This window comes from Cynocephalus volans, chromosome 4 (assembly GCF_027409185.1).
Source record: "Cynocephalus volans isolate mCynVol1 chromosome 4, mCynVol1.pri, whole genome shotgun sequence".
NCBI lineage: Eukaryota > Metazoa > Chordata > Mammalia > Dermoptera > Cynocephalidae > Cynocephalus > Cynocephalus volans.
In genome coordinates this window covers 5,358,700-5,364,699 of record NC_084463.1, presented here as the reverse complement: position 1 = coordinate 5,364,699, position 6,000 = coordinate 5,358,700, and positions in this window count along the sequence as shown.

Sequence of the window (6,000 nt, the reverse complement as noted above, 5' to 3'; positions counted from 1 at the left end):
CATTATACTGACCACTCTCAATATGCAAACATAGAATCAGAAGCCTTCCACGGAAAAGAAGAAATGTGCAAACAAAAATTTCTTTGTGTCTTTTACCCTCAGCTGCATCTCATAAATTTTGACATGTTATGTTTCCATTTTTATTAAGTTTAATGTATTTTCTAATTTTTCATGTGATTTCCTCCTTGACTCATGGCTATTTAAAAGTGTGTTGCTTAATTTTCAAATATTTGGAGATTCCCCAAAGTTCTTTGTATTATTGATTAATAATTTAATTCCATTGTGGTTAAAGAACATAGTTTGTATGATTTCAATCATTTTTAATTTATCCAGACTTGCCTTATATCTTAGCATACAGTCTCTACTAGAGAATGTTCTGGGCCGAGCCCGTGGCGCACTTGGTAGAGTGCAGCGCTGGGAGCGCTGCGATGCTCGCGCCGCGAGTTCGGATCCTATATAGGACTGGCCGGTGCACTCACTGGCTGAGTGCCGGTCACGAAAAGGACAAAAAAAAAAAAAAAAAAAAGAGAGAATGTTCTATGTGTGCTTGAAAATAACATGTATTCTACTATTTGGGGGGTAGAATATTCTCTCTACATAAGAAAGTCCAAGTTGGTTGGTGGTTTTGTTCATGTCTTCTGTATCCTTCTAATTTCCTGTCTAGTTTTTCTATCAGTTACTGTGAGAGGAGTATTGTAATCTCCAACTGCAACTGTTGAATTGTCTATTTCTCCTTTCAAGTCCATCAGTTTTAGCTTCATGTATTTTGGAGCTGTTTTCAGGTATGTATCCATTTATAATTGTTAAATCTTTCAGTGTATTGGCTCTTTTATCACTATGGAATATCCTTTGTTTCCAGAAATATTTTTCTTAACATCTATTTTGACTGATTTAGCCACTGCAGATACTACACAGTCTCTCTCCATTCTTTTACTCTCAACCTGTTTGAATCTTTGAGTCTAAAGTGTGCCACAAAGATATCCCTACCTACACAAAACAAAGAGAATATCTTGTCCATTTTTTCTTCCTCCTTTCAAGATTTTCACTTCATCTTTGTCTAGGTGTGAATACCTTGTTTATACTACTCGGGGTTATTTGACCTTCTTGGACCTCTAGATTTATGCTTTTTATCAAAACTGAGAAGTTTTTGGCCACTATTTCTTCAAATATTTTTTCCTGCCCCATTTTGTTATTCTGCTCTCTCTAGGAGTCTTATTATATGTTTGATGTTGTCTCACAAGTCTTTGAGACTCTGTTTATTTTTCCTCTTTCTTTTTTTAACTCTGTTCTTCAGATTAGACATTTTCTGTTGCTCTGTTTCAAGTTGACTGCTGCCTATTTATCTCAAATCTGCTGTTGAGTCCATGTAATCATTTCTTTAAAAAATTTCACTGGGTACTTTTCAACCTTGCATTTCTTTTCTCTCTCTCTCTCTTTCTTTCTTTTTTTTCTTTTTGTAGTATCTATTTCTCCATTGATATCCTGTTTTTTGAGTCATTGTCATAATTCTTTTCTTTAATTCTTTGAACTTATTTATATAGTTGCTTTAAAGTCTTTTCTCAATAAATCCAGCATCTGAGTCCACCAAAAGTCAGTTTCTACTGACTACTTTTTTCTCCTGGGTATGGACCACACTTTCCTGGTTTTTTGCATATTTCATTTTTTTTGTTATTGAAAACTGGATATTTAACTAATATGTTGTGTTAACTATAAATTCTGATATATTTTTCTGAGCTTTTTTTTTTTTTTTTTTTTTTTGTAGCTTTCCTGGACTTTTTTTTTTTTTTAAAGTTTTTGTCTTCCCCACATTTTGCAACTGCTGATATGTCTGCTGAGATTTTAATTCTCATTCTTATTTCTTTCACCCTAACTTTCCAGGGTTCACCCATTTGTCTACATGCACCCTTGCATCTGTCTACAATCTGTGTAGGTTTCCAGTTAGCTAGGGATGTGTGAAGAGCTTACTTAGCATATTTGAGATGAGTGACTCTTCAGTGGGGTCACACTCAGATGCAAAAGAACTAAAAATCATAGAGTCATGAATCATTTATGGAACCATAAAGAAGTGTGCTTGGGAGAGCAAAAGCTGGAAAAAAAAAAAAAAAACACTGAAAAGGGGACTATAAAAAGGCCACTTAATCAATTGGTAATGAGATGGTTAATATATATCTCTTAAAATATTAGACTTAGCTTATCACATTGACCTGGTTGTTCTACACATAAAGCCCAATTTTCTACATGACATAAAATTTCCTTTAGGACCAGTCCCAACGCCTTCTTATCAGCCTCATTTTCCACTTCTTATTTGTTTTCATATTTCCATTCATTCTCACATATCATTTCCTGTGCCTCAATACCTGCCCCATCTTTATATACCTGATCTTTAAGACCTAGAGAAAATGTTATAATTTTTGTGATACCATTTCCGATTCATGAAGCCAAAGTAAACTCTACTCCCTCGTGAGTTACAAACAAAAGTAAAGGAAAGGAAAGGATGTTCAATAGATATGTCTTTGGCTAACTCTGGTACAGAGTGAGATTCAGCTTATATCCACATTTCTCTTCAGGCACCAAAATAAATATTCCACACACAAAAGATGAAATTTTACAAAGAAAAGTATAGAAGAAGATAAGAAGAGGGATTTGGGGGTAAATATGATAGGCTAGATATATACATTATTTCTCTTTTCTCCTTAAATCCTATCTTTAAAAATCACCAAAGTACCTACAGGGAGAAGGTAACAAAAAGCAAAATAGTTTCTTCCCTTGAATTCCAGAAAGACCAATGCATGTATTCCTCATCAACCTTTGAAGGCTGGAGTATAGAGTTAGCCTGAACACAGGAGGGTTGGTTGAAAAAAGAAGTTGTCCACCCAGATCTTCTCCTCTACCCTATAATCCCTTCCTCACCCCTGCAGAAACATGGAGCAAAGTTCACTCTCCAGAGAAGTTGAACCAGGGAGACTTTGAACTGTGGAACTCTAGTTACAGTGGGGCTGAGCCACCACCATAATCAAAATGGGGAGGGGAGTATCATATTAAAGTCTTTAAAATAACTAGTGGGATCTCCCTGAGTTCCGACAAGCAGGCTTATATTATACCCTTTACACCAAACATTGGAGAATTTTTTTTCTTGTAAAACAGACTAGCCCAAAACAAAGGACGTTTATATGCTGATATATGGAGAAGGTTACCCAAAGAAACGGCTGCAAGCCCACTCAAGTAATCTACTGCGAGGCGCATCCATTGAAAAGTTCTATGCCTGCAGTAGGGCTTCCAATAAGCTATTTCTTTCCCTTCCTTTAGAAATTATTCTTCATTAAGTCTTAAAATTTAAAACAAAAGATTATTTATTTTAGTGATGACCAAAGCCTACGCTATGGAGCGTTGCTCAGTCTCTCTCACGCCTTGAAGAGGTTAGTGAAGAAACATCATTTACCAAGACTGGGTCTGAGGTCAGCCCAGTGTTGGCTGGTCCACACCCCCAGCTTTGCATAGACTGATTCAAATCTTCTTAGCTGAAAAGAGCCAATGCTTCAGAAGAATCTAATAGATAATATGGCTTTGCCTTATACATCATTCGTATAAAAATTATTTCAAGCTACCTTGCTTGTTTTCTAAGAGTTTTCAGTACGTAATTTACTTTTAATAAATAATCTATTTCCTATGCAGAAATGAAATCAATTAGTGCAAGAAAAATCCTCAAACTTGAACAGCTTCGTATTCCTCTCGGAAAAGGGAAATAGAGGTCATTCTGCTCTTCTATTATTCAGGGAAAAGCAGGCAGCCGAGTGAAGGCTGTGGAGACACCAGCGCAGGCTGACGACGGCCAAGTGCTGGGGGAGCCGTGGCTGCTGCTGTGGAGAAGGCGGTGGGGAAAATGGCGGCTAAGGCACGAGCGACCGACGAGATGGCGGCAGATGTGTTCACGACAGACCCGGTGGCTGCTGAGGCAGGGGCGGCAGAAACGGTGGCAGCCTAGGTGATGGGTGGTCTGGCATGGTGTGTCCTCTGTGGTGAATCCACAGGCAACAGCAGCCAAGGTGGCTGTAGCCCAAGGACAACAGGCTTTATTGGCGATGGGAAAGCAGCAGCTGCTGATGAGTAGAAGACAAAGTTGATGTGGCCACAGTAACCGCAGATAGGAGGCAGATGAGGTTTCTTTTCTTTTCTTTTCTTTCTTTTTTTTTTTTTTTGCAATAAGCAATGAGATCTTCCCCTTTATCCTAAGGGGAACACAGGGGCAAGTAGGAAGAAAAGCCACCGGTATCTACAGGCACAGCTGTTCCTCGTGGCTTTGAATTGTGGACCGAACTCTACACAGCCTTCGTGGGAAATAGTCTGGTTAATCTACGGTGTTTACTGCCTCTTCTGTGGCTCAGGGAAACTAGAAAATTGGAAGTAGTAAGTGATTGCTAGAAACAAGAACTACAGATCTATAGTCACCTCAACATCAGAGCTCCAGCCTTTGGGTTCCCTTTCTTGGCTCTTCTGGAGGGCATTTCCCATCCCGAACTCCTGTGGGTGTAACTAGAACTCTGTCTACTTGGAGTGAGGCCTGCAGAAATAACTAGAGAGACTTCTGATGAGGAGCGACCACTCTGTGAGCAGGGCCTGCCAGCTCACAAGAGGCTGGCATCTTCTATGTTCTCTGATACTTTGATCCTATTTTCTTTGTGTCACTGACCAACTCCTCAGTGAGAAGACTACCAAAGAGAAAAGGAAATCTTCTATTTGAGAACAGTATTTGAGGACATGAAAATGAAATGAAACAAATGTGTCTTTTCAATCACACACACAAACACGTTTTACCTGAATATTCATGAAACTGAAAATGAGTTCAATTTAGAATGGAATAAATTTTGCTCTTACTACATAAATAAATGTTTAAACTACACATAACAAAACACAGTAAGATCATACTTTACAACACAACCACTATGATGGCTGCAATCAAAAAAACAAAACAGAAAAAGCAAGTATTAGAGAAGATGTGGAGAAATTGAAACCCCTGTGTACTGTTGTGAGAATGTAAAATAACATTCAGTATGGAAAACAGTATGGTGATTCCTTGAAAATTAAAAGTAGAATTACCATATGTTCCAGCAATTCCATTCCTAGCTATATACCCCAAAAGAATTGAAAATAGAGTTTTGAAGAGATATTTGTATACCAATGTATACCAATGTCCGTAGCAGTATTATTCACAACAACCAAAAAGTAGAAGAAACTCAAGTGTCCATAAATAGATAAACAAAATGTGGTATATACATATAACGGAATTTTTTTCAACCTTAAAAAGGAAGGAGACTATTCTCTTATACAACATAGATGAAACTTGAGGGCATTATGCTAAGTGAAATAAGCCAGTCACAAAAAGAAAAATACTATATGATTCCACTTAGATGAGATATCTAGAGTAGTCAAATTCATAGAGAAGGAAAGGAAAATGGTGGTTGCCATGGGCTGGGGGAGGGGGAAATGGGAAGCTGTTTCATGGGTACAGAATTTTAGTTTTGCAAGCTGAAAAAGTTCTAGAGATCTATTGCACAGCAAAGTGAATATACTTAACACCACTGGACTGTACATTTAAAAATAGTTAACATGGTAAATTCTACGTTATGTATATTTACCACATTTAAAAATTTTTTAAATGATACCATGAACAATTTATCAAACAAGAGATAGGGTTTATATTTGTGAGTGTATTTGTGTTCACGTTTATGTTTCATATTTGGGTATCAAGTTTGATTATGTGAACAATTTCTCACACCTGCACAGTCAGCTGACTCTCAGAATAAAATGTCCTCATGGCACTACAATACTTACTTGTATTAATGATCTATTCTTGTTTAACAAATTACCCCAAAATTTAGAGGCTTAAAACAACAATAAATATTTATTATCATCACAGTTTCTGTGGGTCAGGGATTCTGGAGTGGCTTAGCTGGGTGGTGCTAGCTCAGGGTCTCTCAAGAGGTTGTAGTCAAGATTTGGGCA